At 41.0% G+C, this 15218-nt stretch overlaps 1 long non-coding RNA gene across 1 annotated transcript in view; it reads left to right on the top strand.

Annotated features, from left to right (window-relative positions):
- The window catches only part of LOC144282909 (uncharacterized), a 34852-nt gene extending 24521 nt beyond the window's left edge, over positions 1–10331 (top strand). The window contains exon 5 of the long non-coding RNA XR_013351323.1: positions 9171–10331. This is a non-coding gene — a long non-coding RNA (uncharacterized LOC144282909). The remainder of the gene's footprint in view (positions 1–9170) is intronic.
- The last annotated feature ends 4887 nt before the right edge of the window (positions 10332–15218 follow it).

Raw genomic sequence — 15218 nt, 5'->3', positions numbered from 1 at the left:
ACTAGAAACTTAGAAACCGAAGTCCATTCCCTACAGTGTATCCATTCCAAAAATAGAGTAGGATAATGCAAAGAACCAGGACTTCAAGTTAGTGAGACTTGCGTTCAAAGCCTCGATCTATCAAATACTGATCCTGTAATCTTAAGCAAAATTTTAGTTTCTGCCTCAATTTCATGTGTAAAGTAGAGTTTATGTACTCAAATCAGAAGATGACTGTGATTCAGTGGCTTATATAAACTACCTAGTGTAGTATCTGATACTTATATCGCTTCCCCTTCATTTTCTAGGAACCAATAAAACAAGAAGATTTGTAGCTCAATAGTATTATGCCTTTATATGGCTGATGTCAGCACAGTTAAACTTCTTACCTCTATTAGTATGACTAATGACCCACTATAACAGCAATAATGATCATGTTAATGATAATGCTGATAAAAATCATAATAAAAAGATGTAATCAAAGAAGGCATATTTCCCTACGGAATTACAAATATTTCTATTGGCTATGATTCAACATTTCTTTGCAAGTCAATCTATGGAAAATACTATAATAGTAGTAGCTAATAGTAATTAGGAATGTTTATGTGCCTGGTATTGTGTTCAATTCAGCATATATTCATTTCTCCTTTACCACAAAACCCTGTGTATTAGGTTCTGTTATTTTTCTCATCTTACAGATGATGGAATGGAGACACAGAGAAGGTGGATAGCTAGTCCAAAGTAACAGATATGTTAGTTGTCAAGAGTCAATGTGTGACACGTCTAGTAGCAGACTCCGTTCTCGGGCTTCCACTGTGTTTGTGACAAGAAGGGGATTAGCCCTTGTTTGGTGTCCATGCAGTGTCGTGCCACCACTTGCATTTCTCATGTTCCCAAATAGCTACTCTTTTGGGTTCCTGGACCCAATTCCTCTGTGTGTATGTGTATGTGTATGTGTATGTGTATAGACTTCCCATACCAACAAGCAATTCCCAGACACTAGCAGGGTGTCCAAGAATTCAGCTCAGTTCTGACACTATCTATCTGGAAATACCATCAGGTCCCACAAGTTAAGGATTCAGTCCTGTAAGGCTACCCTCCAGCCCCTGCCAGCACACACACACTTCAGATGCTAGTTCCAAGTACAGATTGTTAATTGTGCTTCTGAGCAACTGGGTATAAGCCCCAGAGGTCTCCATGACCCTGTCCAAGGATTTGATGAATTTGCTGAGTTGCTTGAAGAACTTGGAGAAACCTTTTAATGACTAGATCATGAGTTTACTGTAAAAGGATGTAACTCAGGAATAGCCAGATGGGAGAGACTCAAAGAGCAAGGTGTGGGGAAAGGACTTGGAGCTTCCAAGCCCTCTCCAGTGATCCTCTCCCAGCACCTCCAGGATTTCACCAGCCTGGAAGCTCTCACAACCTTGCCCTTTTGGGATTTCACTCTCTGGGTATGGTTATTAAATCATTGACCATTAGGGATTGATTCCACCTCTAGCTCCTTTCCACTCCCTGAGGTCAAGGGGGGGTTGGGGCTGAAAGTTCCAAACTTCTATTCATGTGGTTGGTTCTCCTGGTAACCAGCCCCAACCTTTCAAGAGAATCCAAAAGCCACCTCATTAACATAACAAAAGACACCTTTATCTCTTACACCTTTCAATGGTTTTAGGGCACTGCATGTATTTCTTATTATAAATCAAATATCCAAGTTTTCTTTCCCTAATAGCTTCTTTTTGACAGAGTGATAATAACAGTACTGAACATTTTGTGATGATCTTGTTTAATCTTTGAAATTATCCTCTAAGTAATCTTATTACTGTTTCGATAGCTTAAAACAGTGTACCAGCAAATAAGGAAACGAGGCCCCCGAAAATTAGAGAACTTCCCAAAGGCCACAAGTCTTGAAGGCTCACAGCTGAAGTTCTGGGAACCTACCTGAGCCTGGCTTTCTTACCAGTAAGCTAGTCTGTGGTTCTTACAGTACAAATGGTCTTAGAATACATGTCCTCAATGTGTAGATAGTAATAGTGTTAATATTTTTTATGGATTTTAATTTTAATTTTTTAAAGATTTTATTTATTTATTCATGAGAGACACAGAGAGGGGGGGGGGGTGGTGCAGAGACACAGGCAGAAGGAGAAGCAGGCTCCAGGCAGGGAGCCCAATGTGGGATATGGTCCCAGGACTCCAGGATCACGCCCTGGACTCAAAGCAGGCGCTAAACCACTGAGCCACCCAGGGATCCCCTAATTTTAATTTTTAAATTAAAGAAACTACTGTCAATGACCTGCCTGTTTTCTCTAAAGCTGAAAGAGTGCAGAGTTCATGGGCTTCAGAGTTAGAGAGATCTGTGTAGGAAAGCTCATTCCATTTTTTAGGTATATGACTGTAGGCAAGATCCTTAGATATTTAGACTCAGTTTTTAATCTGTAAAACAAAGTTAGTAGTGTCTGCTTGGGGGACTTTAAAGGACGAAATAAGCTAACTTATGTAAAGCTCTCAGCCAGAGGTCAGAGACAAGTCTATGTTTGTGCAGAGAGGATTGAAGCAACCCAGGCTAGAAGATTCACTAGGCTCTTACCCAGGGGATCTCAAGCTAAATATTGGTTTGGGGGGCTATTTGTTACGCAACGAAAGCTCACCGACCAAGCAGAATGCTACATGTTGACATGGAGAACAGCGTGCCTATTGCAGCCTCCAGGGGTGCCTTCAAGGACCAGAAATTCTCCAAGGAGAAGCTATAGGTGGAAGGGTATTTAAACAGAGAGTTCCATGACCACGTTTTCTCTTTTTGGTAAGATCACTCCTTTGCCCGTATGAATACCAGACTGCAAGGAGGCAAGGAGAACAGCCCCAGCAGAGGTCCAGGTGAGCAGGAAAACTTAAGGTAGTTCAGTGCAGTGAGGAAAGGAAAAGCATGCATCTGGGATGCTGGGGATGCAGAATGATCTCTCCTGGGAAATGTCTCCTGTTTTTTTTTTTTTTTTTTTTTTCTCCACTTCAAGTTCAAACTGTTTCCTCTACTATTTCTAGAGCATTTTATTCTCTTAGAGCAGGAACTCTTGGTACCTCTATGCAAGCCCATCCCCCTGCCCCCATGGGGAGACCAAGGGCTGCACCTCCACTCAGATCCTGCTACCCCTCACTCAGCTGTTCTGCTCAGGGGCTTCATAAACTTCATACAAATAAGTCAAAATGACTTTAAAGTGAGTTACACTGTCCTCAGTTAATTTTTTCATCTTTTGTCTCTCCTAGAAAATAAAGCATCTTCCAGCATCACCTCAGAGTTTGGGTGCTCCCCACATGTTCTTTGATTTTGGTGCTTCAATGTCTCACAGTTTTGGGGGATAGGTGCCCTGCAGCTGTTTCTTTCTCTTTTTTTCTTCTCATCTTCAAATTTAAGTGTCAGCGTCTGTGCTGTTTGAAGTCATGCAGCTCAGCATCTGAGGGCAGTCAGCTCTAATATATTTGGTCAGGGAGACACAAGTACTTTCAATCCTGAGACTCACCACTCCAGAAAATTAGACATGAACTCAATGCACAGAAATAACTCTGCAAGGAAAATGGTTTTATGACTTCATCTCTGGATGAGCAGGGCCTCCAGCCCGCATGAAGGGTTTTTGATTTTGTTTTTCCTTTGACAGATTGAGTCATTGCAAAGATGGCCACAGTGGTCATCTCTCAACTTTCTACAAGTGCCATTTTCAATCAGGGGTGAGAGCTAGCCATAAAATCAAGAAATGCTAAGGAGGGAAAAGAGCTGGAGGGACGAAGGGGGCAATTTCAGAATTAACTGGCTGGGATGACCTCTCTTGAACCTGACAGTGTGTTGGAATCATTGTCTGAATATGGGCAAGACAGCTCTCTCTGTCCCTTATGAGATGTGTCTGTGAATCGTGTGTCTATGTGTCTGTGGCAGAAGGAAGAGAAGCATGAAGAGCAGGGGAGGAGAAACAGAATTTGGAATAGGGTGTTAGGAGGGTGATTTTCCTATTAGGTAAAGGAGAAGATTCTCCTTGCATTGTGAAGTCTTCTACCTCATAGCATTTCCCAGCTGGGTGACCATATGCCAAGTTGACCTTTCTGGTTTTCAGTGAAATGTTTGCAAAGTGGGGTAATTTCTGCAAGTTCTCCTTGCCCTACTGGGTGATTGATGCCCTTACTCCAAGTGGAATCGCTGGCACTCTGTTTATGTCAGGGATATTTCAGGTTCTTGATGCATTTTTGTTGAATGAAGGATTGAATAAATGTGAAACTCAAAGGCATTGAGCTAGGTTAAAATTCTTTGACTTTTGTTAAAATCACATGCTCAAATATTTAAGTGTTCTTTAATGTTTTGCCCTGTGGAGGGTGAGGGCGGGGCATTGGACTGTGACTCCATTGAAATGTAAACACGTCATTAGTATGCCCTGGCAAGACAGACAATACCCTCTAGAGATAGGTTGTATAGCTTGTGTAATGTTTTGTCAACAAAGCAGGTGACAGTCAACAGCTATTCAAGCACTGTTTATTTTATGAAATCATGTTATATGGTATTGAATATATTGCATACAAAATCATTTTATATGTCACTTACTATGAGTGAATATTTCTGCCCTTGGGTTACTCTATACACAGCAAACGCTTTACCTTGTGTTATAAAGAAATCCCAAGTCATGATGGATAGGTTCACTATATGGAGAAAGTCACTCCTCTTTTTTATTTTTTTTCATTAAAATTTACTTTTTCACTATATTGCACACCTGAAACAAAATTACAACCATATGTTGACTAAAATTAAAGTAAAAACTTTAAAAATCTACTTTTTATTAGGTAATATATTTAACTACTTTAAAATATGAAGAAATATCCACAAAGATATGAACACAGAAGTCTAGTTTCCATAATACCCCCTCAACACCTGCCCTATCCCTGTATATATCCCTATCCCCCTATATACAAGCTTTATTGAAGTATAATTGATATATTAGAATTGCACTTATATAATGCATACATTTTGATAAGTTTGTACATATGCAAACACCCAGATGCCATCATCACAGCTAAGGTACTAAGCATACCCATACCACCTCCAAAAATTCCCTTTTGTTCTTTTGTGTTTCTGTATTTGTATGTGTGCTTGTGATAAAGAACGTTTAACATGGGATCTATCTGCCTAACATGTATATTTTCCAAGTTTTTATTTTTTATTTTTTTAGATAATCTCTACACCCAACCTGGGGCTAAAATTCACAACCTTGAGATCAAGAGTTGCATGCTCCCCCGACTGAGCCAGCCAGGCGCCCCACCACTTACGGTATTTTAAAGTGGAGATGTCCTGTTCTTAAGGATAGATACTATGTTGTACCATGGGTCCTTACAACATTTTCATTTTGTTTAACTGAAACTTAATGTCTGCTGGTTTGTAATTCCCCATTTTTGCCTCCTCGTAGCCCCTGGCAACCATCATTCTATTCTCTGCTTCTATGAGTTTGGCTAATTTCGATTCCTCCTGTAAATGGGATCATGTAATGTTTGTCTCCTGTGACTGACTTATTTCACTCCAGCATAATGTCCTCTAGGATCATCCACGTTGCCACAATCAGTAAGATGTGGGTTGTTCCGAGCTTGCTATTGTGAGCGATGCTGCAGCAAACATGGGGTGCAGGTACCTTAGAAACTCAATCCTTTATGGGCTTCTTGTACCCTTCCAGGTACGCCAGGGCTGAGGGCTAGAAATGCTCTTTACTCAGGCCATTTCTCAGTGTTGTTTTTTGTAGCTGGTGACCTTGAGAGATGAGGTAGCACTTCCTCCGGGACAAACAGCAGGCTGGTTTACACCCTGCTATAAAGGTAATAGAATTCCCCAACCAGGTATTCTTTAGATGTGAAGCAAACCAACTGCATGTGCAGCAATGATCTGGGCCATGTCAGGCTTGTCTCCCCATAAGCACCAGAGGCAAGAACAAGGGTAATGTGCTGATGATAATCCATTTGCTTTTCCTCGAGTGATGAAGTCCTTCACCTCCAACTCAGGCATCTTGTGTCATCTGTCAACATTCATGAAATAGTAACAGGCTAACCCCTTGCCTTGGAGAGAGGACAAAATACAATCTCAAAACCAGTATTCTGGGACACCTGGGTAGCTCAGTTGGCTGAGTGTCTGCCTTCTTCTCAGGTTGTGATCCTGGGGTCCCGGAATCGAGTCCCACATCAGGGTCCCTGCAGGGAGCCTGCCTCTCCCTCTGCCTGTGTCTCTGCCTCTCTCTCTGTGTGTCTCTCATGAATCAATAAATAAAATATTAACAAGCAAACACAGTATTCTGTTGATATGAAGTGAGACAAGGGAATTCTCTGCAATCTTTTTCTAAGGGTGTAGTTCACCTTGCCAAGGGCTTGGCACGAACCAGGGCAAGATTAGCAATGTAAACTGGTGGGCGTGGCTCCACTAAAATTCCCACCATGCCATTGTTGTGAAGAAGTGCTGGGAGAACTTGCTAGTAATTGAAGTAACGTGTCTAGTATTTGTTGCCATATAGACCATGATCTTTAATTATTTTTATGCCTCTGTTCTAATTTATTCTATCACTGTTGACAGAAAATAGCAACTATAAGAACTATGTAAACCTTCTAATTTCCTCCAGTTTGCACTATTTTGTTAAGTGCTTTCCTAGTGGGAAGAGTAGTTAAATCTTTTTTTATATTTGGATACTTTGGGAGGGGACCTACGAAGTGACTGAGGAAAAAAGGAAGGATATCAACAGGGACAACATTCTGGCTCGGGGTGATGGATTCGACCTGGAAGCACTTTTCAGAGTAACCCCCATCCCTCAACAGGACAGACTCACTAGACACAGTATCTGTCTGGAGTGAGGGCTTTAGTGTCTTCTCATATTTTCTCTGCAGGACACACTTTTTTATAGTAAAAGAGGTTAAGGGATCTAGTGAGAGAAATCTTGATTTTGACTTAATCTTGTCATTTCTGGGGATTGACTCTAGGAAAGCCACTTCATGCCCCTGAGACTCTATTTTCTTATCTGTAAATGAGGAAAACCGTACTCCCCCATAGGGTGGCTACAGAGTTTCTAGGTGATGCATGAGAAATCCTAATGCTGATACACTCCCAGAGGTGGGAGATTTGTGTGGCTGTTTTCCCGAACTCACTTTGTCCCAGATGCAATCCCTGTCCTGTTCTTATCTTCCAAGTCCTACCATACCAGGTGCCCTCAGGGACTTCCAAATATCTATCAGTAACTGAATTTTGTGTTTGGGGGACTCCTCCAGAACTTGGGGGGGGGGGGCAAGCCATACGCATGATGGACCCCTAGCTGCTCTCAAGCAAGGGCTGAGAAGAGTCGGTGTATAAAACATCCAGTTGCTTGGCCTCAGGTGGGTTAACTCCCAGGCATTTCCCAGGGATTCCTCAAGGGATTCTCTGTGTCCAGTCCTCCACAGTGACTTGAGAACTCATCCTTTACTAGTTGACTCCTCTTGTTCTCACTGCCCTATCCTTGCTTGCCACATCTTCCAAATAAACTACTTGCCCTTGAATCCTTGCCTTGAAGGTTACTCCGGGGAGAGCCCAACCCCTCAATGTGCTCCTTTGGAATTTGCGCCTTATAAACATCTGTTATATTTAAGAGCAAAGTTGGTGGATCCCTGGGTGGCTCAGCAGTTTGGTGCCTGCCTTTGGCCCAGGCTATGACCCTGGGGTCCTGGGATTGAGCCCCGCATGGGGCTTCCTGCATGGAGCCTGCTTCTCTGTCCCTGTCTGCCTCTCTCTCTCAGTCTGTGTCTTTCATGAATAAATAAATAAAATATTAAAAAAAAATAGCAAAGTTGGGGCACCTGCGGGGCTCAGTTGGTTAAGCAGCCAACTCTTGATTCTTGATTTCAGCTCAGGTCATGATCTCAGAGTCCTTGGATGGAGCCCTGCATTGGGCTCTGTGCTCATCAGGGGCTCTGCTTCAGGATTCTCTTTCTCCCTCTACTCTACCCCACCATCAGCCGCTTGCACGCTCTCTCTCTTAAATAAATAAATAAATAAATAAATAAATAAATAAATAAATCTTTTTAAAAAAAATAGAGTGAAGTGTATCTCCTAAACATAGAAAGAAAGATCTGGAAGAGAATGTGTGGCTGAAAATTCAAGTATTTAATCTACTTTCCATGGGCTTTTCTTTGCTTTCCTTTCCTTTCTTTTCTTTTCTTTGCTTTCCTTTCCTTTCTTTTCTTTTCTTTCTTTTCTTTTTTTCTTTTCTTTCTTTTCTTTTCTTTTCTTTTTTCTTTTCCTTTCTTCTTTCTTTTCTTCTTTTCTTTCTTTTGAGGAAGGGCTAGAGGGAAAGGGAGAGAGAGAATCCCCAAGCAGCCCCCATGCTCAGCACAGAGCCTGATGTGGAGCTCAGTCTCAGGACCCTGAGATCATGACCTGACCCTAAATCGAGTGTTGGATGCTTAACTGACTGAGCTACTCAGGCACAACCTCCATGGTGTTTCTGAAATCAAGATGTTTGCTTGATGCAAGGAAGGCAGGTTCATTAAGAAAAAGTCTCAATCAGCTGTCTCTGCTCTTCCTGTCATCCCCTTCCTTTAGAGATTTGACAGAAAATGGAAAAATCATGTTCCAAACAAAAGATAGGGTGTAAGTGATCACGCAGAGGCTGAGGATCCTGGTGATTTAGGAGCCCATCAGGCTTAGAGTAGTGGAAATAAGAAGAATTATTTGTGAGTGTGAGATTGGAGAATTATACTTTAAAAATTTAAAACCAGCAGAAGAGGGATCCCTGGGTGGCACAGCGGTTTAGTGCCTGCCTTTGGCCCAGGGTGCGATCTGGGAGACCCGGGATCGAATCTCACGTCGGGCTCCTGGTGCATGGAGCCTGCTTCTCCCTCTGCCTGTGTCTCTGCCAATCTCTCTCTCTCTCTGTGTGACTATCATAAATAAATTTAAAAAAATAAAAAAAAATAAAACCAGCAGAAGAAAACCTGTTCCCAATTAGAAATATATTAAATTGTTATTTTGTTACTGGAGCTCAATTTGTATTCTTAGTCTTGCTGATTAACTGTTTAAGTTAGCTATATTATTCAAGTCTATTCTTTTGTTTTTATTTTTATTTTTTTAGAGAGGAAGGCGATGTTATAGATGAAATGTTGATTCAGAAAGTTAGTTCTATCATGATACTTTCCTAGAACTTTTTGTTTTTTTACAGATGCTTCACACCTTGATCAAAACCTGGGAAAAGCAGCTCTTAAATGACTCCACACCTTTTCTCTTCCCTGGCATACAATCAACTTCTCACAAACTATAGCAAAGGCATTTCAATGAAATAACCAGATTTCTAGTAAAATTTATGATTTTCTGTCCTTTAACTTTTTCTTCTTTTGATTTATCTTTTATATAATCTTTTCCCTTCCTTCTTTTCTTCCTTTCACCCTACCTTCTCTCTTTCTTCTTGTGTACAAATTAATTCCTTCCTAGTGCTTTTGTATTGTAAGTATTTTGTTTTATTACCTTTCCTTTTCCATTGTTCATGGTGCTAGGTCTCTGTTTATGATTCTGAACTTAGGGTCCTTTATCCTCTTCTCTCTCATCACACTCCTCCACAGAGAATCCCTATGCCCCTGGTCTTGTATGAGGTATAAAGCACTTGTCAATTTGGGCTTAAACAATATCTCACCCATGAGGAAGTTCACCTGTAAGAAGACTCCAGAGGGGTTTCATTCACACACAAACCCTGAATTTTCTCCATCACTGTGCCCAAAAGCTTTTATGCAAGTCAAGTCTCCCCATGGTCGCCATGAAGGGGGCATGCCTCCTTGTTCATGACTAGAGGGAGAAACTGAGTCCACACCTCCATATCCTTCTTCCTTGACTGCTTTTTTAAAATCTTATTTTCAACTTTCTGTTAATTTTGATTTTTCTCACTGTCTTTAATTTATTTACCTTCTCTTTCACTTTTCCTAGTTCCATAATATTCCAATAACTGTTTCTTCCATGTCTTTATTTTACTTTCACTTTTATGACTTTTGATCACAGTGTTTTTGTTTCTTTGCTCATTTTTAAAAATATTTTCCTCTTTCTTTTTTTCCTTAACTACATTGTTTTGTTTCATTTCCTCACTGCATTTCTTTTCTATTGATTTTGGGTGCCTCTTTTCACCCACTCTCCTTCACTTCTCCTTCTCCACCCTTCTTCATTTTTCCCTTTACTCACCCACCTGTTCCCTACTTTTCTCTCTCTTTTGCTTCTTCATATTATTTCTGCTAGCTCAAATTTTCTAGTCTTAACTTTCTTCCGACTTTACCTTTCTTTTATTTTCTATTTTTGGCTAGTTTCTGTAGGCTCTTCATTCCCTTTAATTATTCTTTATTAGTTCATCATTTTTAATTTTTTAAAAACCTCTGTGCTTCTTGTTTATTCATAATCTTTGTTCTGCATTGATGCTTTTTCAACTTTACTTTTTTGACTTAAATATAATCTATATTTCCCTATCTTTGTGCATTCTTAATTTTTTACTATATGTAATATAGTTCTCTTCTATTATCTTGCACTTATTCTGTATTCTTGTTTCCTATTCTTACCGATTTTGCATTTTTAAAGTGCCCATTGTGAACAACAAGATATCATCTCCAGAGAGACTCAGGCTGCAGACTGCATGGGCCAGAACAGGAGCTTTGCATCAACTTCTCCTGGGAGAGGAACAGGTAGCCACTGGCCATCCTGTCTCCCTAATAAAGATAGGCTAGGACAGAAGGACAGTTCCTCGATCCCCAGGCCTGGGTTCTTCCCATTCATCATGCTGTTTCCTAAGCAAGTGTTTGTAGGAAATTAGGTATTCTGGTTGCCCTAAGTAAACTTATCCAATCTTGCTGCTGCCTAAAACAAAACAAAACAAAACAAAACAAAACAAAACAAAACAAAACAAAACACCCTCCCCCCAAAAAAAAACACCAGGAAGAAGAAGAAGAAGAAGAAGAAGAAGAAGAAGAAGAAGAAGAAGAAGAAGAAAAAGAAGAAAGAAGAAGAAGAAGAAGAAGAAGAAGAAGAAGAAGAAGAAGAAGAAGATCCTGTATCAGAACACAGAATGTTTTTCGTCACACTGAACATGAGTTGTATAATGCATCTATCCTTGTGACAGGCATAAATGCACACCAAGGGGTGAATAAGTGATTCTCACGTCAATTTCTGAGAGCTGTGTGTTTGGAAGGAAGGATGGGAAGCTTAAAGGTCTGACATTGGAAAACAGAGAAAATCCTGAGAGAAGCGAAAGGCAGAACACAAGAGTTGAAGCCAATCCACTGCCCTGTCTAGAGATTGTGAGATACAAGCTGATTCGTTTTCAGTCATGGCTGCTTTCACGTAGAGAGAGCTTAAGAGTTTACATAAAACATCAAAACACTTTATATTTCATTTATTAAAATTGCTTACAACCTCAGATACCTCAGTGGCTCAATTGGTTGAGCATCTGACTCTTGTTTTGTGGGTGTGTGTTTGTGTGCATTTTTTAAATTTAAATACAATTAATTAACATATTATATGTTAATTAGCAATTAACATATAATATATTATTGATTTTGTCTCAGGTCATGATCTCAGGGTCGTGAGCTCTCTTGCAGAGAGCTCCATGCTGGATGTGGAGCCAGCTTATGATTCTCTCTCTCCCTCTCCCTCCCCCATCCCCCCATCACTTACACCTGTGTGTGCTCACTCTCTTTCTAAAAAAAAAAAATGCTTACAACCTCTATCTACTTTAACAAATATTTTTCAAGGACATACTACGTAGAATATAGTATCAATAAAGGGGAACAAAAACAAACACAAAGGCAAGTGCTTGTCTTCATAGAGTTATATTATAGTTAGTGGATGAGAGAAAATAAACAAATAGCCGTAAGCTATGTTGTCACAGGGTAAACTTAGGTAAAACCGTAATTTTGTAATTGTGTACTGGGGTGTCACAGTGACAATGAGGTGGAGGGAGAATGCAGAGAGTGGCGTGCGGTAGAAGCATGCAGTTTTATGAGCTGGGCAGATGCCCATCTTATAGGATGGCTGGGGAAGCTTTCCGATGAGGTAACATTTGAACAGAGACCTGAAGGGTCTCTCTGAAGGGACAGAGAGAATGATCCGTATGTGTGTCTGAATATGGGGAAGGTGTGGAGTGTGGGGAACTCCAGCGACCAAGGAGCAAAGCTGAACGTCCTGTGGCAGAAACCAAAACAGAAAGGGGTCCGTACCTCTGGAGTGGAGAGTGACAAGAGGCAGGAGGGTGGTGGGAGCTGAGAGGGAGGTTGATACACTGGAGAACAACAGACTGCACGTCTAAAGCATTTGCAATAGAAAGGTCCCCATCAGAAATCAGGTACAGAGTGCCCGGCCAAACAAGAATCAGAAAGATGAGATGGTGAAAGGAATAGTGCACAGCACGGAGGTACAGATAGGCCAGGCAGCAAGAGAGAGGATCAGCGGGAAGGAATGGAAAGCTGCTTTCAGTGGAACAGACTGAGGCTAGGTCTGGCTGTGGAGTGGATTTTATCCGGGACAAAGCTTTTGAAGCCCATCAGAATACTTCTTCTACCCATAGGCATGCACCCTTGGGCTCAGGTAGTCCATGTTTGGTCACCTCCCTAGGGACTGGCAGAAATTGAGACGGTAAGGTGACCTTTGTTGTCTTGGGCTCCCAAGCTCCAAACCAGAACCAATGGTGTTAACAAGATGTAGAGGGAGCAGTATCCAGGGATTCAGTCCCAGTCCTGCCTCCTGGTTGGGAACTCTAAAATTCCTGTCATATTTCTCACAGCTTTGTGCTCCTGTTTTTGTCTGACTTGAATTATAAGGTTGGAAAGAGCCATGGCCCCCATAATTTGAAGGAGAATATATAAGATCTATTTCAAGTGGGATCATTGGAAATATTTTGCTGCTTTTAGTTATTTCATGTTGTTCTTTTGAGCAAGAAGAAGGGAAAGGGATGGTGACAATAACTGAAAACTTAAAACTAGGCAGAAAGAGACTGTTACCCAGAAGATGATGGTTCTGGTTCTGGCCTGGACTCTGATGCGCCCTGTGGTCTTGGGCACACCCTCAAGTCCTTGCTGGATCCAAATATCTGGAACATGAAATGCGGTTCTGGAACAGATGCTCTCCGAGCTCCTTTCTGGCTCTGATATTCTAGGATTCAAAGTAGAAATGCCCAGATGCTACTGAAAAATGTGAACATATGGATGAATTTCTGACCTGCTGGCACATGAGCTGCCTCCTTAGTTACCAGGCAGAATGAGCTCGTTACCCAGGAATGCACAGATGTCTCAGGTCTTCAGTAGGCAAAATGTTTGGATCACAATTTCTTAAAAGCCTTTCAAAATATTTTGCTTTGTCTGTCCTTTGATTCCTGTGCCCTTCAGTTTTCTGTGGTGGAAGGGTACAATGGAGAAGGGAAAAAGAAAGAAATTTATTACCAGTTTTTAAGGAAATAATACTGTCTTTTGTAGAGTTCTCCAGAAAGTCTTGCAAACATATTAACTTCAGATAAAGAAACCTGTAGGATTGTCTGTTAAGTGATCAGCTCCATGCCAAGAGGTGGGGTGACAAAGGTTAGTAACACATGAGTCCCATCCCCTGGGAACTTGTGATTTACTATAGAAGAGGGACTCCGACAGATTATAGCCGGTAACTGTTAAAGGAAAACAAAATTCTGTGGGAACTCCAAATGGCCCTTAACCTAGTTTGGGGATTAAAATGTCTTCTCCCCCCCCAAAAAAAAATAAAAATAAAATAAAATGTCTCCCCCAAGAACCTCCCTTATTTGCTTTGCAGATGTGATAAGTCATATGCACAGAAGTGCTTTGAAAATATGACGAGGAAGTGTTACAACACATATTTTCCAAACTTTCTTGAAATACAAACCAGGTGAAGACCTTGCTAAAACTCTTCCAAAGCCTTATATAAAGTTTAAGCTTTATTAACTTTATAATAACTTACCCAAGATTGGCTACATAATTAAGAGCCTGATGCAAAATGAAAATGTGGGGTCTTGTGTTCTAAAATCATAATTAGAGTGTTGTCAAAATGCTCAATGAGTGAACTCAGACTGTAAGCATCAGAAAAAATACTCCTTGAAGATATTGAGACTATGTCCATAGGTGTTGAAAGATGTTATGAGCTTAAGAATGGACAGTCTTATCTTTTTTAGTGGCTGTCAATCACAAAATTTTCAGGGAAGATTCCAAGGAAGGATCCACTAGCTCTAAAACCAACTCTTGTGTAGGAATAAGAAAGCATATATGGCTGGATAACTTCTGAAATAATTACCTGGGTTTTCTCTGTCACTTGTCTTTGGACCTCTGTCCCCATTCTCTGCCTTTACTTCTCACAGTTATTAAGGTGCCATATTGTATCAGGCACTACTCAAAATTAGGAAAGTGCTCCAAGGAAAATGGGGACCTGAGAGGCACAGAGCATGCTGGGACCCAGTGACAAAGGCCAGGGAACTGCAGTAATCGTAAATCAGGTAGCACTGGGAAATCTAGGAAGAATCCAAGGCCAACAAAATGGAGAGGATGACATGCAGCAGCCAAAGTGAACAAAGTGACCTGGGTCTCATTCCTTACACACATCCTTTTGGCATGTTGAGAAGCAGAGATTAATTTTAAGATTGCCAATCCTGAAATGCCTCCTGAATCTCTCCTGACTGGATTAGAAACTTGGTCAGATAGATGGATGTCAGTCAGTCCAATTTTGGAGAGCTGATATAAGCAAAGCCTGGGGTGATGCAGAACACCAAGAATCAGATAAGAAATCACATATGTCCCTGTGGATGAGCAAGGAGTTCTGCCAATGGGTTCCTCCCTCCTCTTATGAGTTATGTGGTAACACAGATCTCTGTTTGAAGCAGGTTCAGTGAATTTTGTGCTGTGAAATATTTACTAAATATTATCTATATAAGCTTTAACTTCTTTATATGCAAATCTAAGACAACTCTATTGACTTAGCCTGGGTTTCCCAGAAATAGAACCTGAAACAAAGGCTCAAGTATACTTTATTTTGGGAGCAAAGTAAGTACAGGAACAAAGCTCTGAAATAGGAAAAGCTAAAGCAAAGATACATTAGGGAGTTGAATGACTGGTCCCCTGTAACCACCCTAAAAGCCTACGGAAAGAACCTCAGGGCCTCCATTCAAGAGAAGAAATGGGGGGGATCCCTGGGTGGCTCAGTGGTTTGGCGCCTGCCTTTGGCCCAGGGCGCAATCCTGGAGTCCCGGGAT

This window comes from Canis aureus, chromosome 14 (genome assembly GCF_053574225.1).
Source record: "Canis aureus isolate CA01 chromosome 14, VMU_Caureus_v.1.0, whole genome shotgun sequence".
In the NCBI taxonomy this organism is placed as follows: Eukaryota; Metazoa; Chordata; class Mammalia; order Carnivora; family Canidae; genus Canis; species Canis aureus.
Note: the sequence above shows the minus strand (reverse complement) of the source record. Positions and strands in the feature narration are given on the sequence as shown.